Genomic DNA, 26,848 nt, shown 5'->3' with positions numbered 1-26,848 from the left:
AAAAAAAACCCACGGGAGAAAAAAACCACTACTTCAAACACCGGTTACACACCAAAACTTTCATAAACACAATTCATTTCCAATGTCGTTTCCAAACTAATAATAGAAAAAAGAAAAACTAACATTCCAATTAAGCGTGCACTAGGAATAAAGAGTCCAAAAAGGGTTTTGTGAAAAGTCTAAGACTCTCCCCAGGCAGTTGAGGCTTCTCTTATTTAAAGTAGTAATATTATAAGATTTACTCGCATGTCTTTTACATCTGCTGCATTGAGCAAAACAGTTTTTAAAATTTAGGTTTTAAATATCTCTATCATATATCAGTTATCCCATGAATTCTTTAAAAAGTGCTAAAAATTGTTCACGCAGATCTGGGTGTGCGCCTAAATTGTGCATGCAATTTCAATGAATAGTGAACTAATTAGCACTGATAATTAGCTTAAGCAAATATTGGCATTAATTAAATTTAATTGAAATGTACATGCCTAAATTTGGGCCCCAGATTTGTGCCTAAATTTTACATGTGAGTCCAAAAAGGGGATGCAGAAGTGGAAGGGTAGTGGGCATATCGGGGTGTTCCTAGAATTGACACACGTAATTATAGAATAAGGGGGATAGCCTAATTTAGCTGTGAGAATTTGCACCAAGTTTCAGATGGTGCAAATAGCCACACCTAAAGGGGCCCTTTTACTAAGCTGCAGTAAAACGTGGCCTGCGGTTGTCTAGATGCGTTAAATTGGCGAGTGCTGGGCCATTTTTTTTATCACAGCTGGGAAATAGGGCTTTTTTATTGGGGCAGTAAAAGTAAAAACGTAAAAGGAACCCTTAGACTTTTCACAAAAGTCACTAAAATTAAAAGTAGTGCACGTGTATTTATTGTCTGAGCCATACCCATAACCCATTGACCTAGTGGTAAGGACTTGCATGCGCCAATGTGGCCATGCTGTTGATTACCACTGGGAATGCCCCCTGCGGTAGAAAATAGAAAAATATTTTCTACCATGGGAAACAGTGAGCACCATCTTAAAAATTACTGCTGGGTGGCCCATGCTAGCCTAGCAGTAGTATCGATTTGATGTGCATTATCCACGGGTTAGCCTTACCACAGCTTAGTAAAAAGGCCCCAAAGTTAAGTACATAGGTATTGCCATACTGGGACAGACCGAAGGTTCAGCAAGCCAGCAACCTGTTTCCAACAGTGGCCAATCCAGGTAACAAGTACCTGGCAAGATCCCAAAACAGTACAATACATGTTATGCTGCTTATCCTAGAAATAAGCAGTGGATTTTCCCCCCAAGTCCATTTTAATAATGGCTTACAGAGTTTTCTTTATGGAAGCTATCCAAACCCTTTTTTCAACCCTGCTAAGCTAACTGCTTTTACTACATTCTCTGGCAACAAATTCCAGAGTTTAATTACACATTGAGTGAAGAAATATTTTCTCAGATGTTTTAAATTTACTACTTTGTATCTCATTGCATGCCCCCTAGTCCTAGTATTTTTGGAAAGAGTAAACAAACGTTTCACCCCGTTCTACTCCACTCATTATTTTATAGACCTCTATCATATCTCCCCTCAGCCGTCCTTTTTCCAAGCTGAAGATCCCTAGCCCCTTTCCTCATAGGGAAATCATGCCATCCCCTTTATCATTTTCGGCGCCCTTCTCTGTACTTTTTCTAATTCCATTATATCTTTTTTGAGATGCGGTGACCAGAATTGAACACAATATTCGAGGTGTGGTCGCACCATGGAGCGATGCAAAGGCATTATAACGTTCTCATTTTTGTTTTCCATTCCGTTCCTAATAATACCTAACATTCTATTTGCTTTCTTAGCCGCCGCACACTGAGCAGAGGGTTTCAACTTATCGTCAACGATGACACTTAGATCCCTTTCCTGATTGGTGACTCCTAATGTGGAACCTTGCTATAGTTAGGATTCCTGTTTCCCACATGTATCACTTTGCACTTGCTCACATTAAACATCATCTGCCATTTGGATGCCCAGTCTTGTAAAGTCCTCTTGTATTTTTTCACAATCCTCTTGTGATTTAACAACTTTGAATAACTTTGTGTAGTCAGCAAAATTGGGGGGTCTTTTACTAAAGGTTAGCTCGAGTTATCTGCAGGAGGGCCCATTTTATTCCTGTGGGCTATGCTGCAGGTAACTCGAGCTAACCTTTAGTAAAAGGCTCCCTTAATTACCTCACTAGTTACTCCCATCTCTAGATCATTTATAAATATGTTAAAAAGCAGCAGTCCCAGCACGGACCCCTGGGGAACCCCACTATCTACCCTTCTCCATTGAGAATACTGACCATTTAACACTACTCTCTGTTTTCTATCTTTTAACCAGTTTTTAATCCACAATAGAACACTACCTCCTATCCCATGACTCTCCAATTTCCTCTGGAGTCTTTCATGAGGTACTTTCTCAAACGCCTTTTGAAAATCCAGATACACAGTATCGACCAGCTCACCTTTATCCATGTTTGTTTACCCCTTCAAAGAAATAAAATAGATTGGTGAGGTAAGATTTCTCTTCACTAAATCCATGTTGGCTTTGTCTCATAAATCCATGCTTTTGAATATGCTTTGTAATTTTTTTCTTTATAATAGTCTCTAACATTTTGCTCGGCAGCGACGTCAGGCTCACTGGTCTATATTTTCCCGGATCACTTCTGGAACCTTTTTAAAAAATCGGCATTAAATTGGCCACTCTCCAATCTTCCAGTATCATCCTTGATTTTAAGATAAATTACATATTACTAAAAACAGTTCTGCAAATTCATTTCTCAATTCTATCAGTACTCTGGGATGAATGCCATCCGATTCAGGCGATTTCCTAACCTTCAATTTGTCAAATTGCACCATTACATCCTCCAGGTTTATAGAGATTTCATTCAGTTTCTCTGACTCATCAGCTTTGATTACCATTTTTGGCACCATTTGTCAGGTTTTCAAGGATAGTCTGGAATTGTGAGCCCTTGGGCTACTGATGAGGAGCGGCAGCAGCAGGCAAAACCCTCCAACCAGGACTGGACCAACAGGACTGGAGTAGGCAGGCAAGGCAGAAACCAGAATCAGGGAACACAAGCAGGATTCAGGAACTAGCGTGACTGGAACAGGACTTCACCTGCCCTTGACCGCCATTCCCTAGGGGTTGAGCCCCTAGGTGCGGGCAGCCGGCAGGACTTACTGGATGGAGTGGATCAAGACAAACTTGACTAGACAGGGTATAGGATACAGGGTCACAAACAGGCAGGAAACAAACACAAACTGGGCTAGAACAGGGTTCAAGGTACAGGGTCACAAACAGGCAGGAAACAAACACAAGCTTGGCTAGAATAGGGTACAAGGTACAGGGTCTCAAACAGGCAGGACACAAACACTAGCTTGGCTAGAATAGGGTACAAGGTACAGGGTCTCAAACAGGCAGGACACAAACACTAGCTTGGCTAGAACAGGGTTCAAGGTACAGGGTCTCAAACAGGCAGGAAACAAATTCAAGCTTGGCTAGAACAGGGTTCAAGGTACAGGGTCTCAAACAAGCAGGAAACAAACACAAGCTTGGCTAGAATAGGGTACAAAATACAGGGTCTCAAACAGGCAGGACACAAACACCAGCTTGGCTAGAACAGGGTCTCAAACAGGCAGAAAACAAACATAAGCTTGGCTAGAACAGGGTACAGGGTCTCAAACAGGCAGGAAACAAACATAAGCTTGGCTAGAACAAGGTACAGGATCTTAAACGGGCAGGATATACAGACTAGGGGCACTAACTAAGAAACAAGGCTAAACAAGACAAGGCAGAAGTGCACTAAGCACAAACACCAACCTGGACCTTTGGCGTTGCAAAGGCAAAGCAGAACATTTCCAGGTTGCTAATAAGCCCATCAGCAGCTGAGGCTGAGCTGCAGCAATCTCAAGGCAGCTAAGGGTGAGGCTAGCTGCCAAACTTCAAACCAAGTCTGGAGAGCTAGAATATCCGGACCAGACCGGAAAGAAAGTCTGGAAAGTATAGGGAGACAGCAAGACAGTCCACGGCAGCCACCGGCTCCGGCCACCAGAGGGCGAGGCGAGCACAGCCAAGGAAAACAGTCACAATCGTGACACCATTATCTCTCCCAAATCTTCCTTGGTGAAGACCAAAGCGAAGAATTCATTTAATCTCTCCGCTATGGCTTTGTCTTCCCTGAGAGCACCTTTTTACCCCTTTGTCATCTAGCGGTCCAACGGATTCTTTTGCTGGCTTCTTTCTTTTAATATACCTAAAATAATTTTTACTTTGTGTTTTTGCCTCCAACACAATCTTTTTTCCAAACTCTCTCTCTGCCTTCGTTAGCAGCATTTTGCATTTGACTTGCCATTCCTTATACTGTTTCTTATTATTTTAATTTGGATCCTTCCTCCATTTTCTGAAGGATTTTCTTTTAGCTTAATAGCTTCCTTCACCTCACTTTTTAACCATGCCAGCTGTCGTTTGGTCTTCCTTCTTACTTTTTTAATATATGGAATATATTTGGCCTGGGCTTCCAGGATGATATTTTTGAACAGCATCCACACCTGATGTAAATTTTGTTTTCACTGTTCTCATTTTATCATAATCTCCTTTTTGAAAGTTAAATGCTAATGTGTTAGATTTCCTTTGTGTACTTCCTCCAAACCCAATATCAAATCTGATCATATTGCTTTCTTAGTCGCTGCAGCATACTGTGTTGTTTCTGACTTTACTTTTTTCCACTGCTTTGGGCCCTACTGATCTATACATCTGCTATCTAGAATTTTGGAAGATGGAGATGAGGAAATAAAAAATTGAGTTTTGGATGTACTCTGCAGAAGTTATTGTTTACTTTTGCAGTGTGTGTATGGATGCCTTTTCTGGTGTGTGCATGTGATAATGTTTGAATAATTATCTATGCTTATGGCTGTGATTTCTGAACATGTGGCATCTGTCGTGTTCTCGAGGACCTTGGCATTCTGTCAGGCTTCTTCCCCGGGAGCACTGGGTTCGTGAGTCCTTGGGCCACTACCGTGGAGCGGCAGTGGTAGGCAAGGTCACCTTCAAGGTAGAGACGAGGCAAGACTGGACTGGAACCCCGGACTGGAGTTCTGCACAGGAATACACAGGACTGGAACGCACCGGACGGATGCGCACTGGAGTGGAGCCTGCTGGACTGGAACACACTGGAGTGGGCCCACTGGACTGGAACCCACTGGAATGGAGCCCACTGGACAGGAACACACTGGACCTAGGCTTAGCCACCGTTCCCCGAGGGTTGAGCCCTCAGGTTCGGGCGGCCAGCAGGGCTTAGAGGAAAACCGGAACTGGAACTAGCAGGCAGGAACAACAGGAGTCAGGATACAGAAGTGCCCCCAGGCACCTAGGCGAAAGCAAGGCAGACAGGCAGGGAATGTCCGGTTCCAGCAGTAGGCAGGTTCAAAGCAAGTCTCAGGGCGGGCGGCTAGCAAAGCAGTAGTCAGGTTCAAAGCAAAGTCTCTGGGCAGGCAGCTAGCAAAGCAGTAGTCAGATTCAAAGCAAGTCTCTGGGCAAGCGGCTAGCAAAACAGTAGTCAGGTTCAAAGCAAGTCTCTGGGCGGGCGGCTAGCAAAGCAGTAGTCAGGTTCAACGCAATGGTCAGGTCAAGGAGCAAGACCATGGCTGGAGCTCCAGTATCAAGAAGTACTGGCAACAGAACAAGGGCTGAAGCTCCAGAAGCAAAAGAAAACACACACGGGAAAACCAGAAAGCTAAACACAAGAAGACTAGTAAACTGTACACAAGCTAATATGAAAGCTATGCCCAAGCTAACCCGTCATACACTAGAAACACACACTAAGCAAACACAGGAGATCTAGTAAAGCTTTACACAGGCTAACAAGCAAAGCTGTGCCCAAGCTAACTAGTCATACGCTAGGAACTCACACTGAGCAAACATAGGAGAACTAGTAAAGCTGTACACAGGCTAACAAGCAAAGCTGTGCCCAAGCTAACTAGTCGTACGCTAGGAACTCACACTGAGCAAGCAATGTAGCAGTCCACAGAGCACTCTAACATACCAGGGACCTTAGATGATGCAAAGGCTGCAGTCTCTAAGTGCTTAATAAAACCCTTCAACACCAGAGGCGCAGCTGCAGCAATCTCTAACTACAGAGGCTGTTCAGGCACAAACCACAGAGCAGGCAGAAAGCACAGTGAAACACTGAGAGGCTTCCCACACCCAGGTGTAGTGTAGTGAAGCAATTAGAGTCATGTTGGAAGCAGCCAGCACAGAGACAGAGAGAGAGAGAGAGAGAGCTAACCCAGGCAACACCCACAGGTGCAGTATAGTGAAGCAATTAGTGTCATGCTGCTGGATGCAGCCAGCACAGAGAGCCAGAGCTAGCTCAGAAAGGACAGACAGAAGAAACAGGAGCCAGCTAGGAAACTGACCCCCAAGAACAAGGTAAGTCTGAGGGTGGTCACGGCCACAGACGTGACAGCATCATTAAAGGACAGACTTTTAAATGCCCATTTGGATATATATGCTAATCTCAACTTTGTTAAATGTTTCATACATATCCATCTACTTGCTCCCATGATATAACTGAATTCTATTATTCTGTCTCACTGGTGGTGGGGGAGTGGCACAGGAAGGAAAGAGATGCTGGACCACAGTGGAGGTGGAGGGTCAGATGGCATGTGAGAAATTCCTAACCCGCAGGGGAACAAGGAATGGAAGGGTGAAAAAAATGCTTGGGTGGGGAGAGGCAGATAGATGCCAGATCGTGGGGGCTGGAGGAGGGAGAGGGAAGCAAAAACTGGAATGGGGGGAGGGAAGGAGGAGAAAGGGAGAAAGACCCTGGACTCACTGAGTAGGGGGGGGGAGAGAAAGATATGCTGGGATGAGGGTGGGGTTTGAGTGCAGGGAAAAGAACAAGAGAGGAGTGGCCTAGTGGTTAGGGTGGTGGACTTTGGTCCTGAGGAACTGAGTTCGATTCCCACTTCAGGCATAGGCAGCTCCTTGTGACTCTAGGCAAGTCACTTAACCCTCCATTGCCCCATGTAAGCCGCATTGAGCCTGCCATGAGTGGGAAAGCGCGGGGTACAAATGTAACAAAAACTGGACAAGTGGTTGATGGGGTCCTGGAGTGGGAAGTGCAGGAGAAAAGGAACAGAGGGGAAGAAGCTGGGCATAGTAAGGCACAGGGACATGGATGGCATGATGATGGACAGGAGACCCTAGAAAGAGCAGATGATGGATGGGACTGTGGATGGGGGAAGAAGGGGAATAGAGCAGAAGATGAATTGGAGGGGGGAGGAAAAAGACCAAAAGATGGATAGGACTAGAGGAGAAGGGGAACAGAACAGAAGATGGATGGGACTGGGGGAAGAGGGAGAATAGAACAGATTACTAGGACTTGTGGGGGGAGGGAATAGAGGAGAAGATGACTGGGACTTGGTGATTTAATGTGGAAGAGTGTTAGGGACCAGGAGCAGGGAATTATGGATGGGAGAGATGGAGTAGGAATTTTGAGGGGATAGTAAGTACTTGGTATCTAGTAGGTAGGACTGGGGATATGTTGATGGGTTGGGGAAATGAGTGAGGGAATGAAGTGAAGAGTACGAGAAAGGAGATGAAGTGTGGGGGAGGATGAGAGGCATTGAAATGGGATGGGGCACTGGGTAGAGATGTGAGAGGAAAGGGGGTATGTCTCTGATGGGGTTGAGTGAGGGCAGAAATGGGGTTAAAAAGATGGTGAAAGAGAGACAATAGGAGATGGAGTAGAGGGTAAGAATGGCCTAGAGGCCAAGGAAAGACAGGGGCTAAGCTGGGGCTGAGAGAGCAAGTACAGAGGATAGAAATGGGGGACTAGGGAGTTGGTTAAAGATGAGAGGAGGATAGGAGACAGAAGGTCCAACAGGAGTGCTGGAGAGGGAAATGGGAAAAGCCAGTAGGTAGATGAGATGTGAAAAGGAGAAGACTAAGGACTAAAGGTGAGGAATGAATGATGTCTGAGCAGACAGAGAGGCAGAAAAATAAATGAAGGAAAGATGAAAGGAAAAGATCATGTCCTCTCCTACATCCATCTCTGACTTTGAAGAAGATAGGAAGGGAGAGAAGACGTGGCAGAGAAAGAACAGAGGAAAGCAGAAACTGGAGACTGGTACAAACATGATCAGAAAACCCCCCAAAATGACCAGACAGCAAAGGTAGAAAGAAGAATTTTATTTTTCATTCAGTTTGCAGTAGATTTATACTGCTTTATTTATATTTTGCAGAGTTTATGGTGCTTTTTCTCTTTCTCTTCTCTAGTGTTGCACTGCCGGCAGAAAGGGGGTTCTTGGGGGTTTAAGTTTAATTTCTTTCTACATATCATATTTTAAGCCTGTGGTCACTTATCCTGTACTTGGCAAGGGTCTATTTGTGTTCAGTATTTGTGACCAAGACCAGGAACTCTGTTTGCAAGGAGTTTCTATTTTAGCATCTCTAATAATTCAGCTTGATCAGTTTCCCAATAGGCATATTGATGCTCCAGGTCCCACTGCAATATTTACTGTGCTGCCTTTTCCTAGATAGGGTCCTTGTTGTGTTACTTCTGTAAGTTAGTGGTGTTATAGTGAACTAGATGAGTTCTATAGGTCTTCAGTGATTTTTGTAGGTTTTGTATTACAGGTACTTCACAATATACTTGGGACTAGAGGGGGTTTATATTTTTACAGAGATTACACCAAAATCTGAACTTTTTTTGTATGGTGAGTTCCTGGGGAATAAAGCATTTATATTTGTTATAAAGAAAAGTTGAAGAATATATGCCATTGTGGTAATTATTTTGCTGGATACTGTGATGTGTGTTGAGATGTTGACCAGACGCAAGTCCACTTGAAAGGCAAAGTTTAAGTTATGGGATAATGTGAAAAATGTTAGTGAACTTTCAAGTTTTTATAAGTGTATATGTGGTTTATGTTGATGCAAGACATCATCAAGTACACTCTAAGGCATTATTTAGGAGTATACCAAGCACTACTCATACCTATATGCCTAGTGCTCCCCCAAAATGTCAGGTCTGGCTACCCCACTGCTCTGAGACCTGGTGGAAGGAGGATAATCAGTGGGACACTGTCATACCAGGGTACAAATTATATCACAGTGATAGGGTGAATTGAATTGGTGGAGGGGTAGCATTATTTGTTAAGGAGGGTCTTGAATTGAATAGACTAAAAATTCTGCAGGACATCAAACACATCTCGGAATCCCTATGGATAGAAATTCTATATGTAAAGGGGAAAAGATAGTGATAAGAGTGTATTATCGTCCACCTGGTCAGGATGAACAGACAAATGTAGAAATGTTATCAGAAATTAGGAAGGGAAAGGGAAATGGTATTTCTGTGGTATTTTGCAACTACATTCAAAGTGGTTTACAGGTACATATTTTGTACCTGGGGCAATGGAGGGTTAAGTGACTTGCCCACAGTCACAAGGAGCTGCAGTGGGAATCGAACCCAGTTCCCCAGGATCAAAGTCCGCTGCACTAACCAGTAGGCTACTCCTTCGCTCAGGCTAACAAATACAATAATAATGGGTGATTTCATTTACCCTGCTATTGACTGAGTAAATATAACATCAGGGCATGCTAGGGAAAATGTTATAATGCCCTTGTATTGCTCCATGGTGTGACCGCATCTTGAATACTGTGTGCAATTCTGGTCACTGCATCTCAAAAAAAGATATAGTGGAATTAGAAAAGGTACAGAGAACAGCAACGAAAATGATAATGGGGAAGGGACAACTTCCCTGTGAGGAAAGGCTAAAGCAGCTAGGGTTTGTACTATTTTGAAACATTTCAATAAATATAAAATAAAAAAATATTCAATATGTTTTTTGGTGGGCACAGTTGATTTGTATAATATTAATATTTTTATTTGTCAATTTAAATATTTTCATATTTCTTTTACAAAATTAGCTGATTTGCTCTTGATAAGGGATTTAGGCCATTATTTTAGAAATATAACCACATGGAATTTACATATGTATACACATGTAAATAGTGATTTCACAAAGCTGGAGATCTACTCCATGCAGAGATTTCAAGGGGGTGTGATTTGCACATGGCAAGGGCCGATATTCAGAGTGATTTAACCAGCCAGGAGAGGCTCCTGGCTGGTTAAATTGCTTGTGTGGGGCTATCTGCTGATATTCAGTGGCGCTTAATTATCCCTTTTTGAAAGTGAACGGATATTCACCTTTGAATATCAGCCCATTGTTATATTTTCCCACTAGCCTGGTCAGACCATATGGTGTTACACTTTTATTTACAGGGTACATGGGAGAAGAGTAGTGAAGGGGAAATTAATGGAAATTTAAGGAATATTAATAGGGCTACTTCAGAAGAACTGTGTAAAGGACTGTAGCCAACCTAGTTTCACAGTATGAGGAGCTCTCTCTGGCCTCCACAGTGGAGTATTGGAACAGAATGTTGATCATCATCTAACCCTAGCCAAAGTGGCTAAGTTCCAGATAGGAAAACATCAATTAAGATTTCATGCCAGTCTAAGGCTTTTAAATCAACAGTCTTTCTTAACAGCTGGAGTGCTGCTGGAGGAAAATCCTTCAGTGAAGAATAGGATTATATATCTTCAAACCATTAAGGATTTGAATACAAGAGAAGCAAAAATGAAGAAGTGGATATTTAGCTCTCTATACCGAGGCATGAGAGACTCCTACCTGCTTAAATAGCATTGACTGGGTCCACGCTTAGCCAAATACTGCCACTGAATATTGTGTCTGAGTGCTGAGACAAGATCTGGTTGGTGCCAGGATGGTCTGGGGCAGAGTTGGGACAGACCTAGAAGTTATTCAGAGACAGCCAATATTCGATGGTGGAGCAAATAACTGGGCAAGTAGGACCGCATAAAAAACAGTCCCAACTATGCTTGGTTAGTTATCCACTGAATATCAGGGTTTCTGGATAACTTCCAGTGACTATCCCAAGAAACAACAAGGCAAACGATCCACACGATCCAAGATGGCAGCAACAAAAAGCAGATCAGTAAGGGAATTCTGTCACCAAAAAACAGCAGAACAATAAAGATTGTGCATTACCAGTTTATTTATTATACTAGTATTTAAAATACTAAAAAGCCCAACATGGCCATGGTGTGCCATATTGTTCTGTTATTCCCAGTTCTGTTTAATATCTGTTAGGCCTCATTGGCAGGAATTGCACAAAACTGTGGATTTATATGCTACTAGGAAAAAATGCCCGTTTCTGAGTGCAATGAAATAGGCGCTAGCAAGGGGCCCCCTCCCTCCGTGCTACTTGCCTTGTTCGGGGTTCGCGTCACTGTGTGTGGGGAGGGTTTTGGTTTTTTTTTTTTTTGCTGCGCCTGTGGCATTTCCGTTTCGGCCCTTGAGTGTCATAGCTCCGCCCTCGACGTCATGACGTTTTGACGTGAGGGCGGTGCAGACAGTCCAGGGCACACCGGATATCTTGGGCGCCTCAACTTCCGTGGAGGCTTCAGAACGTTGGGGTTGCCTTTTATATAGAGAGATATTTTTGCAGGCACTATTCAGAGTGATTCATGGGAATTCTGAAAAAAAGACACTGGTTGATGTGGAGGGGCATAATCGAAAGGGGCGCCCAGGTTTTCCTGAGGACGTCCTCGCAGGATGTCTTGGCAAAGGGGCGGGGAAATCCGTATTATCAAAACGAAAGATGGGTGGCCATCTTTCGTTTTGATAATACAGTCGGGGTCGCCCATATCTTGACATTTAGGTCGTCCCTAGAGATGGTTGTCCTTAGACTTGGTCGTTTCTGATTTTTGGTGATAATGGAAACTAAGGACGCCCATCTCAGAAACGACCAAATGCACACCCTTTGGTTGTGGGAGGAGCCAGCATTGTGCCCCTGACATGCCAGGACACCAGTCGGGTACCCTAGGGGGCACTGCAGTGGACTAACTGATGCACTAACTGAACGGAAAAAGCCCTTCCCTTACCGATCCCTTAGCGATTCGGAAAGGAATGGGCATGATTGAAGGAAATCGCATGCAAATGAGCTGCTCACTGTTAGCTCATTTGCACATGATTTCCTTCCTAAGGAAGGAAGCCAGTGCAGAGCAGCCAAGCATTATGCGTGGCTGCTCTGCGCATGCCAAAGACGGCTTCATATATGCAGACAAGCTTGCGTGTATGATAGCCACCTACAACCTTAGAAAAATACAAGTCCAGGTGAAAACGTCCAAGTGCTCGTCAGGGACGTCTTTTTTTTTTTTTTTTAAGAGTATGAATGAAGGATGTCCTCCATCCCTGCGACGGCAGTTGAAGATGTCCAAAATGTGGATGTTTCTGTGAGAAGGACTTCCATGCCTTTGCTATGCCTCCGACACCCCTTTTATTTATTTGTATCACAAGTAGCAGCAGTGGGATTTGAACTGGCCACCTCTGGATTGCAAGTCCAGTGCTCTAACCACTAGGCCACTCCTCCACTCCCTTGAAATTTGGCCATCCCTGTGGGGGGAGGAGCAGTTCAGGACATCCAAAATGCTTGAAAGAAGGACGTCCACGCCTTCGCTATGCCTCCGCTGACACACACATACCTTCCCCCCCCCCCCCCCCCCCCAGGGACCTGCATACTGCTGCGATGAACCTGAGTATGACATTTCAGGCAGGCAAAAAAAGTTTTTACTTTCGGGTGGGAGGTGGTTAGTGACCACTAGCGGAATCAGGGGAAGGTCATCCCCAATTCCCTCCGGTGTTTAGTTCAGGCACTTTTTTTGAGGCTTGATCGTAAGAAAAAATGGACTAAATAAAGTTGCCAAGTGCTCCTCAGGGACGCCCTTCGTTTTTCCATTATCGCTCGAGGATGCCCATCTGTTAGGCACGCCCCAGTCCCGCCTTCGCTACGCCTCCGACACGCCCCCAGGAACTTTGGTCGTCTTCGCGACGGGAAGCAGTTGGGGACGCCCAAAATCGGCTTTTGATTATGCCAATTTGGGCGACCCTGAGAGGATGACGCCCATCTCCCGATTTGTGTCGAAAGATGGGTGCCCTTCTCTTTCGAAAATAAGCCTGAAAGTGAACATTTGTTTGCACAAATCACAGCAGAGATAAAAGCAGAACCCTAGTAAACCACAGATGATGTGGATTATCAGATGTGATATTCCTTTACAAGTATGGCCAGTATTATTAGGCTGTATTTAGAATCAAGAGGTCCTTGTAAGTTTGGTTGTTTCATTGGACTCCCACTTAGTCCTATCCTCTCAGGTATCTTCTGTGGTAAGGAAAGAATATTTATTCTACCCAACCCAACAGAAGTTGGAAAAATTATACAAAAGGGGTCAAGAATGTCTGTCTAGGAGCAAAATAACTCTCCCAAAATTTAACAGAATGGGATGAAACGTGCCATGCCAGAAAAACCACACAAAAAAGACACATGGAGTTCAAAAATAGATGGTGGGTGTGGGTGTGTGTGTGTGTGTGTGTGTGGGGGGGGGGGGACACACAGAAATAAGCTCCTGCAAAAAGTGGCCCAATGCATTTTAATGGGAGCAGGTCTGGGGCAAAATAACTCTCCAAATATTTAATGGAATTAGATGGAAGTTGGCATGTGGGGAACTGGTAAAAAGACACGAGTTCAAAAATGGGCCAAATCAGATCGAGGGCTCCAAAGAAATAAGCCCGCCTCCCCACCAATAAAAAATGGCCTAGTAATTTTCTAAAGGAAAAGTTCCAGCTTCTGTGGCATAGAAAATTACATACAGTGAAACTTAGCAGTTAAGGAATTCATCCTTTCAAAATGTTTCTTCACATTCTCTACTATCTAAAGCCTCAAACTATTCCCATACCAGAAAATATCCACCTGCATAAACTCGCCCATCTCCTAAAACTACCCTCCACCCTGAATACTACTGCCACCCCTAAAACTAACCCTGTAACTGCCCCATCCCCAAAGAATTACCTCCCTAACTACCCCCACCTTGCACATGTCGGAACTCCCCAAAACAATCCCTCAGACATGCCCTGAAAACTGTTTCTTACAGCTTTACCACTATCCCACAAACTACTCCCCACTACTAATGCATGCCCCTGAAAAGTACCCCATCCTCAAAATCTAACCCCCGCAATTGCTTCACCCAGTCTAACTGCCCTACACCCAAAAATATCTCCCACTACCCCATAAAATATCCCCTGCAACTGTCACAATGCCCATAAACTGCCCAGTCCCTAAAACTATCCCCTTCAAAATGTCCCACTCCAAAAAACTACCTCACAACTAATCATCCTGCTGACTGCCCCACTAAAAGAAAAAAAAACAAAACCCTGCTCCCTGCAACTGTTTCACCCTTATATACTATGCTGCAACTCACCTCCAAAATAACCACAACTGCCTCACCACTCCACAAACTGCCCCCCCACACAATTACACCCCACCTGCAAACTATGACACCACCCCAACTACTTCCCACAGACACAACAGATGCAATGCACCCACAACAGAGATACACAAACACACACATGCTCTCATGAAACCTAGGCGTTTGAAAAAAAAATGTCATGCATTATGCTGTCTCCACTTGTTATGTTTATGACTGATACAATATTTGAAAACCTATGTAGATCAAAAGGATTTGACACTGGTGATGTATTCTTTAATTATGAATACACATAATTCACTTTGTTTCAGCTTTTGTGTAAGAATGTTCTTTATAGATTACTGCTGGTTCAAAACACCACAGCGAAGCTTTTGAAGGGCCTGAGGAAGAAGGATCATGTTTCACCAGCTCTTTGAGATTTGAACTGGCTTCCAGAGAATGCAAGGATAAAGTTCAGCGTTTTGTTTCTGATTTTTAAATGCCTCAACTATCATATACTGGTTTATATGGCAGCATATATGCCAATTAAACCCAGATCTCCCCAGCAGTCATTACCAGAGATTCTCCCTCTGGCTAAGATGCCTTTGTCAGTGAGTAGGCAAAGGGTAGTTAGCTATTTTGTGGAATTTTGTTCCACAGGAGATTTGTAGTGAATTGGAATTACCTTCAGTAATAAAAGGTTACTATCCATATCAACATACCTGATAAATGATATCAGATCAATCAGATCAACTTATAGAAAATCCAGATTTCATGACCTAACATCTCCCTTTTATTTTATGTTTATTTTGCTCCTGCTATTTTGAGCTTTCAACTTGCCTGTTTCCAATGGGCCTTGATGTCATAAGCCTTCATTTACAACTACTCAGGTTTATTTCTATCTTTTATGCCCCCCCTCAACTTTCCCCAAGAGTCTCTTCAGTTGTGTCAACAATGCTTCTACCTTAATATTTCTTAACACTGATAGTCATATTTTTGGGGCCACTACATTCTAAAGATTGGAGCAAGCTTAAACTGCACTAAACACAAATGAAAATGCAAGAAAAATGTCAGCGGTAATTATTAACAAGTTATTCATCTGGCCTGATAGTTTAATGATGCACCCTCCTGTATGGAAACTCGGGTTCAGTTCCCAAACCAGGTTTCTGTTCTTTATGTCAACCAGGCCCTAAAATGCCATAGGTAGAATCTACAATCTATGGAAAGGAGGAGATCTGCTGGCTAGTTTGGGGTTCACTTGTCGCAGATTGTAGAGGAACTATAGTCCATACCTCCCAGATAGAAAATTATCTCTCTGTGACAGCTGTGCTTGATACGTTTTCTTGAAATGGAAATATTCACCCCCAAGGGAGGAGGTAGCTAGCTGAAGAAATACGATATTTGGCTCACCCCCTTGGTTTACAAGCCCAGGTGGAGACATGACAGAGAGAGACCTTGTCTGTAAGAGGGTCAGACAGTATCCATAAATTTCCGAACCCAGGCCCCAGCTTCCCTTCACATTGATTTGCTATGGAGTTACTGGAAACAAGTAACTACATGCACCAGGATTTAAAAAAAAAAAAAAGGGGGGGTCTGCAATTTACTGACTAAACCGACTCACATAGTAAGATTATTAACAACCATTTGAAAATATTTATCACAGTAATCATAAAGGTCAATTATCTCAGCATCAATAAAAATAAAACCACAGGAGAAATTGAAGTTCTGTGTAATTATATAAAACGAGCAAACTAAAACAAATACAGTTCTTTAATATTTTGCAGTAATGGGTGAACCACTTAGGAGGTTTGGGGGGAACTGAAGTGTCTTTTGCTAGGAATGAATGAGTAGTGCTGCGTTAATTTCTCTCATAGGCAAAGGCTCTTTCACACCATTGTATCTACAGTAAGAATGTTCTGACAACTGGTACTTAGTATATTGCACCACAGATGTGCTTCCATTCTAAAATCTAGCCACCTAAGCAATCTCAGATTCTACATTAGAGCCATTTGCCAAAAGGCCAAGTACATGGTTTCTAATGTGAAACTAATGCACAAGAGTTGCTCTCTGATGCAGTAAACTAATGCCTTGCAAATTACTGTCGCTTTGGTGCTAGTGTGCTGCAGAACAGCAAACAAAATGTCAGGTAAGAGGACATTAAAGAAATAATCCCACTGGATCTGCATATACTCGCCTTCCTTCCCCCCAGAAATGCCAAAATTATCCCTAGTAATCCCTCCGCCAGACCTGATCAAGCCCTACCCTCTGTCCCGAGTCACAAGTAAGCCCTGGTAGTCTAGGGTAGTACTTCTCAACCCAGTCTTCAAGGCATACCCAGCCAGTTGAGTTTTCAGGATATCCACAATGAATATATTTGAGAGAGATTTTCATGCACTGCCGCCTTGATATGCAAACCTCTCTCACAATTCATTGTGGATTGCCTGAAAACCCAATGGACTGGTTTGAGAAGCACTGCTCTAGTGGATCCTCCTTCCCTCCAATCTGACCTGACTTCCCTACTCCTAGTACACAAAAAAAACCTGGTAGTCTAGTGGTCTCCCTGCCTCCAACGCCCCTGACATAAAAAATAAATCCCTGGTAGTCCCATTTTGAATGACGGCGATGCCAGAGAAGCAAGTGGACATCACTCCTGCTTTTCATCTTTTTGAACTGGATGGATCAAGCCTATGGGCTTTGGAGAGGCGAGGGAGTCTACTAGACCACCAGGGATCTTGGGCAACTGAGGTAAAGCTTCACACTTCACCTCAGATGACTCTCAGGGCTTGGTGCAGCAAAGTGCAATATGGGCTGTATGCCATCTCAGACTTGATGTTACACTCCGTCATTGCACTCAGCCTATCAGTCTTCTGCACCTGTCTGCATCGGTGCAGTTTTAATATGTAAACCCATGCAAAAGTGATTAAATAGCTAAAGCGTGGTTGTTTAGGGAGGATTACAATTCAATACAACAATCCAGTTTATTATTATTATGAATATTTGTATAGCGTTACCAGACGCATGCAGCGCTGAACACCTGACACAGATTGTAGCTCATAATGTACTGGTTTCATTTTATCATCTACCTTGATCTATTTTTGTGGTTAAGTGGGCTATAAATGTGACATTAAATGAAATTGAATTTACATATTACATGCACTGAGCTCTAAAGCAAGGCTTTGCATGGGTTAGCTGCCGCGCAGAAACTATTTCTGCATTGTGTGCCTGCAAAACTGCATGTTCAAGCTGCGTCAAGCCTTGCCTTATTTTTCCACCATCAAGCTGTCAACTACCAGAGAATGCTAAGGTCTCAGAGTCCTTATCCATTACCTTAATATACTCTAGCACAGGACACTAGGATACTGTATTTTGCTCACACCTTTTTCAGTAGTAGCTCAAGGTGAGTTACATTCAGGGACACTGGATATTTCCCTGTTCCTAGATACAATCTAATTTTGTATCTGAGGCAATGGAGGGTTAAGTGACTTACCCAAGATCACAAACAGCAGCAGTGAGATTTGAACCAGGCACCACTGGTTGTCACAACTGGTGCTCTAACCACTAGGCCACTCCCCCACTCCACTGTAGCAAATGTAAAACACTCACATTTGACTCTAGTGCTTTCTGGTCTCTGTCTCTCTCTTGTTTACACAGAGGAAAAGGAGGGCTGTTGCCAGCCCTCTGTATGCCTAGCAGCTACCTTCCACTTTATGGGGCCGAGGCTATTATATCATGTCTTCTATTTCACCACTAGATATACAGTTCACGGCGGATCTCATCAGCAAGATAGCAGACCAAAATGTCTAGGAATTACAATACAAATCCACAATTATATCAACTATGCTGTAGTATACTTAATACCAAAATACATAAAATTCAATATTGACTTGCATACGGTAACGAGAGGCCAAATTTATGAAAATAAAAATAGAGCCTTCAAGTTTTTCCTAAAATTCAAATAATGTCTACAGGACCTCAGAGATAAAGGTAACAAGTTCCAGATTTCAACCATTTGACAATGTAACGATAGCACCATGCAGCAATGGAATTAAATTCATCATATATGAAGGGGCATCACCAGACAAAAGAATACATGCTATGGCTACACTAGTGGAGCATGCACAGAAAGATGACAGGGGAAGTTTTTGTCCATGCCTACTAATGAAAGATTTACCTTATTTTTCCATTGGTGCAAAGCCCAGTTGAATACAGATTTTTGTCATCCTGTATCACTTGTTGATGAATGAGGTTCTAAGCCATTAAAGAAAACCACTGCATGAAATGGAGCCTAAAATTAAAGCAAGATGACAGGCACACTTTTTTTTTTCTCCCTGGCATCTTGTTTGTGTTCTCAGTATTATATTGAAGCAATTTAAATAAAAGCGTTGCTGTGCAGCTTTTTCTGCTGTCTATTCTTGGGCTGAGTGTACCTTTTTACAATAAGACATAATGTTTTGTTACAATAGCACTATTGTTTTTAACCAGAACAAGCTGTTGTCCTTCCCTTGGCTTATATGAAATAACACAAATGCCCCTCCCATTTCAAGGCGATATAAACGATATAGATATTGGCATGCCAGATGGAATTCTGTACTATAGTGTGGATGAAGAGATGTAGCTTTGCAGTTGTAGGTTACCATTATGTTGTTGAAATGTACAGCTACTTTCCACAATTCTATTTTGTGTGAACTTGAAGGAAAAGGTAAGGGTAACATAACATAGTAAATGACGACAGGGTGGCATGAGGTTGAAGTAATCTATCTGTCTATTCCTAACAACCTATTCAGCCTGCCCATTCTCTCTTCTTGCTTCTTATCTATCATTGTCTGTAAGGTTTTCCAAAAGTGATGGGATGTGCAGAGAAACAAACTTTCTCTCTCGCACATCCCATCCCTTTGTAGTCAAATCTGTGAAACTCCTTCATGATCAAATACTGCCATCACAAAACAAGGCAGTTGGCAATTTGCCAGAATGCCAACCACATATAGGCAGTTATATTTGATGTAATCTTGTGAGAGTGCTTTTATAATTTTAACCAGTTTTTAATCCATAATAGAACACTACCTCCTATCCCATGACTCTCCAATTTTCTCTGGAGTCCTTCATGAGGTACTTTGTCAAACGCCGTCTGAAAATCCAGATACACAATATCAACCGGTTCACCTTTATCCACATGTTTGTTCACCCCTTCAAAGAAATGTAGTAGATTGGTGAGGTAAGATTTCCCTTCACTAAATCCATGTTGACTTTGTCTGATTAATCCATGCTTTTGAATATGCTCTGTAATTTTGTTCTTAATAATAGTCTCTACCATTTTGCCCGGCACTGATGTCAGACTCACCAGTCTATAATTTCCTGGATCTCCTCTGGAACCTTTTTAAAAAATCAGCGTTACATTGGCCACTCTCCAATCTTCCGGTACCACGCTTGATTTTAAGGATAAATTACATATTACTAACAATAGCTCAGCAAGCTCATTTTTCAGTTCTATCAGTACTCTGGGATGAATACCATCCAGTCTGGGAGATTTGCTACTCCTCAGTTTGTAGAACTGCTCTGTTACATCCTCCAGGTTTACAGAGAATTCATTAAGTTTCTCCAACTCGTTAGCTTCGAATACCATTTCTGGCACCGGTATCCCACCCAAATCTTCCTCGGTGAAGACCGAAGCAAAGAATTCATTTAATCTCTCCGCTTTGTCTTCCCTGATTGCCCCTTTTACTCCTCGGTCATCTAGTGGTCTAACCGATTCTTTTGCCGGCTTCCTGCTTTTAATATACCTAAAAAAAAATTTTTGCTATGTGTTTTTGCTTCCAACGCAATCTTTTTTTCGAAGTCCCTCTTAACCTTCCTTATCAGTGCTTTGCATTTGACTTGACATTCCTTATGTTTTCTTATTATTTTCAGTTGGTTCCTTCTTCCATTTTCTGAAGGATTTTATTTTAGCTCTAATAGCTTCCTTCACCTCACTTTTTAACCACGCCGGCTGTCGTTTGGTCTTCCGTCCTCCTTTTTTAATACGCGGAATATATTTGGCCTGGGCTTCCAGAATGGCATCCATGCCTGATGTAAATTTTTGACCCTTGCAGCCGCTTTTCTAAGTTTTTTTTGACCGTTCTTCTCATTTTATCATAGTCTCCTTTTTTTAAAGTGAAACGCTAACGTATTTGATTTCCTGTTTATACTTATTTCAAAGCTAATATCAAATCCGATCATATTATGATCACTGTTATCAAGCGGCCCCAGCACCATTACTTCCCTCACCAGATCATGCGTTCCACTAAGGACTAGGTCTAGAATTTTTCCTTCTCTCGTCAGCTCCTGTACCAGCTGCTTGTCACATCTGTGGCCGTGACCACCCTCAGCCTTACCTTCTTTCTGGGGGTCAGCAGCTCTGCTGGCTTCTCTCTGTGTTTGTGTTAGTCTTGTCTCTGTCCTGGTGTGCTGGCTGCTTCCAGCATGAACCTGATTGCTTCACTAGACCTCACCTGTGTGGGCTATGGCTCTCTAGGGAGCCAGCATCTAAGATGGCTGCCACCGACTCTATGCCAGCTTCCAAGATGGCTCCTGCTTGTCTTTCCTGTGGGCTCACTTCCTATGTGTGTCAAGCCTCTCTTTGGGGTCAAGGTACTTCCTGCTTCTGTCCTGCTGCTGGTGACCTCATCAGTGAGAGCCTTCATAAGGAAGTGCTGTGCTGGCATTACTTTGCATTGATAGTGTTATGCTCTTAGGCCAGGTCAGGTTAGTAAGTGTCTGCTGCACTACTGCTGAGCCTCTCTCTGGGTTCCAGCCCAGCTTCACTCTGTGTCTGTTGTCTTCCTGTGGGGGGGGGTTCCTCCCTGCCACTGTGTGTCTGTGGACTGCGGGTCCTTCCTGGCTTACCCTGTGTTTGGGGTGAAGCCTCTGTTCCTGGCTTACCCTGTGTTTAGGGTGAAGCCTCTGTTCCGGCTTACCCTGTGTTTGGTGTGAAGCCGCTGTCCATGTTTTCTCTGTTTGCTCTGCTGCCTGCCCAAGACCCTTGGCCTGTTATTCCTGGTTTGCTGTCTTTACCCTAAGTCCTGCCTTGCCTATATGCCTACCCTGCTTGTATATCCTGAGTGTATATCCTGTATCTGTCTAGCTAGTGTGTATTTCCTGGGTGGTTATTCCTGTTTCCACCTAGCTAGAGGGTTTACCCTGTGGGTATTCCAGGATCCCCATTCTGCCTAGTGTGTATGCTGCCCTAGTCCTTGCTCCTGCTAGGCTTCTGTACGCCTTGTGTTCCTTGGTCTGTCTTCTGGGTCTTCCAAGTGGCTGTGCAGCAGACACTGTCTGTGTTTAGTTCCTAGTCTGGTCTCCCTCATGTTTTCCCAGACCCAGGGTGGGTCCTCTGGATCTTCAGTTCCTGCCTTATCCTGCCGGCCACCTGCACTTCGGAGCTCAACTCCGGAGGAATGGTGGCTAAGTGCAGGTGAAGCTGTTCCTGTTTCGTCTGTTCTAGTTGCCTGCCTTGTACTACTCCAGTCCAGAGTTCCAGTACTGCTCTTCTGTGTTTCCAGTCCCGAGGTGGTCTTGCCTGCCGCTCCTCGGCAGTGGCCCAAGGGCTCACGAACTCCAGTCCTGCCTCGAGGACCTGACAGAATGCCAAGGCCCTCGAGAACGCAACACTGCTCCATAAAGTTGTCCTTGATTTCATCAAGGAATTTTACCTCCCTAGCGTGCCCCAATGTTACATTTACCCAGTCAATATCGGGGTAAATCACCCATTATTATTGTGTTGCCCAGTTTGCGTCCCTAATTTCCTTTAACATTTCTGCATCCATCTGTTCATCCTGGCCAGGCGGACGGTAGTACACTCCTATCACTATCCTTTTCCCCTTTACACACGGAATTTCAATCCACAGTGATTCCAAGAAGTGTTTTGTTTCCTGCAGAATTTTCAATCTATTTGATTCAAGGCTCTCGTTAACATACGCTACCCCTCCACCAATTCCATCCACTGTATCACTACGATATAATTTGTACCCCGGTATGACAGTGTCCCACTGATTATCATCCTTCCACCAGGTTTCAGAGATGCCTATTATATCTAATTTTTTATTTAGTGAAATATATTCTAACTCTCCCATCTTATTTCTTAGGCTCCTGGCATTTGCACCCTTGGATGTATGCCATCTGGCTCCATCAATTTGGAGGGCACTTTGTTTAGCCAGCTCCTCATGAACACAGTCCTCTGAAAATCATTCAGGGACTACCACCCCTTTATTTCTATTTATCTTCCTCAGTCCTGCTTCTGGCCCTTCAGTTGTGAACACAGAATAAAAATATTTAAGCATGCTTGGAAAAATAAAGTAGCTAGACAACAAAGGTAGGAAAAAGTGTTTCATTTTGAATTTATTGGTTGGATTTACTTTTATGTTTAAATCTGTTTATTATGATAAGAGCATGACGTATACACATCCACTTAAGCAGATATCCTGAAAGTTTTACATTAACTGTATGATGCTAACATTATATATATTATAATCCCCAACATCCCTCCCCCTCCCAATCCCAACTATTCCCATCCAATACAGTCAACTTTCGCTTAATAACTCTAAGGCACCCCACCAGTGTTCCGCTGCTCATTTCAATCAGCACAGCCAGTGTCAAGTCTGAGGCATCACAGTTCCATTCTGTATTCTCATCCGCGAAGGGCCTTGTTTCTTATGGCCCTTCGCCAGCCGCCGCCTCCTCTACTAGCTCTCTATGGGATCATGTGTTTTCTCTCAGTCATTGACTCCATGAGAAGTCCCTCTCAATTACTGTGCAGCATGGTGAGTTTATCAGATACTGTGCCTTTTACCCTTCTCCCCCCCCCCCACACAGGAGTAAGTACCAGTCACACAAATAAACCGTAGCATGTTCCCGCCATCCCTAATTCAGTATTCTGCTTCGAGCTGTGGGTTGCAAAGTGTCCCAAAAGTTCGCCCATATCTTCTGCAGTTGTTTTCCTTCCTTTGAGGACATGTCCGAAATCCCACGTCTTTCTAAGCTCAATAATCCGATCATTTGGTTGGATTTACTTTTAAGATTTTAGAATTAGGATTTAGTTTTTTGCCTTTTCAGTAGTAGCACAGGGTGAGTTACATTCAGGTACAGTTGGTGTGTGCCTTTATGAATTAGGCTTTCAGAACCATCCCTAACACTGCACAAACTTTTTGCAGAAATGTACACCCCTCCATGTAATCTATTTCTGTATACCATAGGAGCCAGCTCTATGTGTTAAGTGGGTGCCGAGAACCCTTTTTATTGTGTCCAAGGAACATTATTGGGGGTGCTATAAGCAACACATTATTTTCAAGATTTGACTCTCATGGTGTACATGCACATTTTTTTTAAAATATGCGAATACCTCACAACTCTGCCAAACTACTCTCTCTCTCTGGAATAGCAGTAGGCATATTGCATAAAAGCAGGTATTGTCTTCCTGTGTGCCTCTTTTTAGTTGAGTATATCCCAGCACAATTTTGTAATAGCTTTTTTCTGCATGTAAAACAGACTTTACACACATAAAACGCTTCATAAAATTACAATATTGTATGTAAATCATAAAAACAAGTGAATATATCAAAGTTTTGGAAGCCTTTTCTTGGTGGTGCTTCTACTTTTGAACCTATATTTATTTAATATTTAGTTTTGAGCAGCATTAGTTGACTAATTCTGTATTTTGTTATGTCTATAACTATGAGGTGGTGGGCTTGGGCTCCCCAAAATTAACATCATCTTTGCTGTGGCTAGTGGAGATCCCCATGCCTCAACAGCTGATGATGACTTCCTCCCCTCCTCAGGTCCAGCAAGCAGAACTCTCCAAGCTCTGCAGCTAGCAGCAGTATTTCAGAGGTGCCTGACATCTCCCTGTCCCTTTCTCTCCACTCCCTTTGAATATTCCTTTCCCACCTCTCTTCCCTCCTGCCTGCCCCCATGGGTTCATCTTTCCTCCTCTCTTTGTCCACCCTCATGGTACAACACTATTCCCTTTCTTTCCTTCCCCCTCCCTCCTTTCTTTCCTTCCTTCCTTCCATCCCCAGGACCAACTTCTCTCTCTTTCTTCCAGACTGCCCTCCCATCCACCATGTCTCCTCGCCACCCCCAGGTCCACCATCTCTCCCCCTTTCTCTTCTCTCCCGCCATTCCATTGTTCACCATCTCTCTCTCTTCCCTCTGTCTCTGGGTCCATCATCTTGCCCCTTTACCTCTCCCTACCCTGGTCTGCATTTCCTCCTGTCTTTGAACCCCTTTCCCCGGTGTACTTTAAAAACAGCTACTCCAGGAGCCCCTCTTGGGCCTGCATGTCTTCCCCTTCTCTCCACCCCCGGTCTACCTTTAAAGTGCATTGGCGTGGCAGCGATTCTGATTTGCTGTCGAAGGCCTTCTTGGCGCTTTCCCTCTGCTGCAGCAGTCTCCGCCCCCCAAGATTCAACTTCCTGTTTCCGCCCAGGCGGGCCATGGATTGCAGATCAGAATTGCTGCTGTGGTCGATGGGGATGGAAAGAAGGGGAAGACGTGCAGCCCAGGGCAGCTGCCCTGTTTACCCCCGCCCAAAACTACAGTAGATGTGTTTACATTCTTGGATTAAGTACAGCATATGTATCATTTGTCATTTGTAAAACTGCACATCAAAACAGTGCAAGAAACCTTTTTAAACTATCTCAGCACAGGAAGGTTTGCGGTTTCACATCATGTGGTCTAGAGAAGTCACACAGATTTCTGGCAAAAAGAATGGATATATTTCCAAGATGTTGACGCTTCCTAACCACGGACATACACAAAACCGGTTGGAATGAAACAGAGGCACAAGGTAGCACGGAGAATGGAGACATAGAGCACTAATAAATCAGGTTTGGGAAGAAGTAATTCATTTGTGCTTTAAATGGCTTTGGGTGTTGTGTTTTTAAATTATAGTCTAGTTATATTTTGTAGCCGACATCTGGCTTTGTTGCAAAGAAGTTAAATTAGTCATGAAGCAAATACAGAGATGAAGTAGTTTGAAAAGAAAATGTACAAGGTTAGTGTAGCATAATTCTCATGTTTGTAACGGAGTGCTGTGTTAGGAGTCTGAATCTGTTAAAATGTAATTCAGTCAAGTCACCAGATAATAATATCTAATTGGGCTTTAATCTATTAGCCAACTTAAAGCAGAGAAGAGATCAAAGACGCTAGCTAATAACTAAAAACAGCACTCTGTGGAAGTTTTCCTGTAGACGCAGGAAAAGGCTAGAAATTACATGTCACCTTCATATCCTGGCTTGCTGACCTTGTGCTGAGATCAAGCCCTCACCATCCCAGCTGTTGCCGTTAAGAACTTGGCCCCTGCGGGTTAAGTAAAAAGAAAAATTCAGCTGTCCTATGGGAGGGCAAACTGAAAGTCCCCACCCCCTGCATGCCCAATTCAAGGCAACCAGCATGTGCTTGTAGTTCAGTCTCCACTGACTCGGCAGTCCTGAAAGCCGCCAGCTTGTCCACCAACTTGTTGCTCTCATGTTTCAGTGGATTTTGAAAATCTAACCGAGCCTCAGGAGGATTGCAGAGAGTGTATTTATGCCTTAGAGCTGCTTCGTTCTATTTCAAGGTAGCTTTTAAACCCTTCTGTCTTTTGTGTTTACTAATGGATATTACATGTCTTCCTCCAGTGCTGGAGAAGATTTTTACCAGAAGGTATTTAAAAGCAAGCTATACATGTGCCTTATTCAGCTGGAAATGTAAAATTTAGTTTCTTAAATGTGTTCTGTGTGACATATTAGATGGTATAATGTATTTTTATGATAGTGTAAACTTATCCCAGTTTAAATTTGTGCATTTAAAGCTGATATTGTTAGTAACAGGAGGAACGGGATCCTCCTGTCTTGTAAGTCACTTTCTGTAACTTATTCACATTTTTAAGTTCAGGTATAATTAAGCTTTGGATTTGATTAAAATGATTATTTTTGAATTGAAAGGTTCATATTTATATTAAACTATAACTGAGGGATGTGCAAAAACAGCTATTTTTTTTTTCCATATCATTTTATTGATAACATGAACATAGCACATCAAATAATGCAAACAGTACATACAATAATGTCATCAACTTTTTGTATATTCCCTCCCCCCTCCCCCCCCCCCCTCAAAACAGCTATTTTTTTAAAAATGGGAGAGTTTCAATTTAAACATTTTAGTGAGATTTAAAAAAAAAAAAAAAAGTGCTATAGTTTTCTTCCAAAAACTCCCTAAGTGCAAATGAGCATGTTTCTAGGTTTGTAAAGGAATCCTTTTTTGCATTCGCTTAACCTGTTTATTGTGTAATATATATTCTATACCTTTTATACCATGTAATCTCAAATTATAATGATACTGCATCAATGACTGACTTTAGTACAGGAGCAAAACACTTAAAGAAGCATTTCACTTGTTATGTAATCTGATACTACACAATTTCCAAAACAAAAAAAAACAGTGCTTTGAAACTTTGATAATTGTATATTCCCATTTTTTATTGTGACCTTTTTTACTCTTAAGAAA

General features: G+C 43.0%; 1 protein-coding gene across 5 annotated transcripts in view; it reads left to right on the top strand.

Annotated features, from left to right (window-relative positions):
- DISP1 (dispatched RND transporter family member 1) overlaps positions 1-26,848 on the top strand; it is a 400,222-nt gene that overhangs the window by 175,421 nt on the left and 197,953 nt on the right. The window contains exon 1 of one of the 5 annotated variants that reach the window (XM_030195980.1): positions 24,787-25,148. The exons of 2 other annotated variants lie outside the window; for them this stretch is intronic. The gene's annotated coding sequence lies outside the window, so the exon portion shown is untranslated. Of the gene's footprint in view, positions 1-24,786; positions 25,189-25,788; positions 25,920-26,848 lie in introns of those variants that run through there. 2 more of the 5 variants (XM_030195977.1, XM_030195978.1) reach the window with 2 other exon arrangements.

Source organism: Microcaecilia unicolor, chromosome 3 (genome assembly GCF_901765095.1).
Source record: "Microcaecilia unicolor chromosome 3, aMicUni1.1, whole genome shotgun sequence".
NCBI classification, from domain to species: domain Eukaryota; kingdom Metazoa; phylum Chordata; class Amphibia; order Gymnophiona; family Siphonopidae; genus Microcaecilia; species Microcaecilia unicolor.
This window is presented reverse-complemented; position numbering and strand designations above follow the sequence as displayed.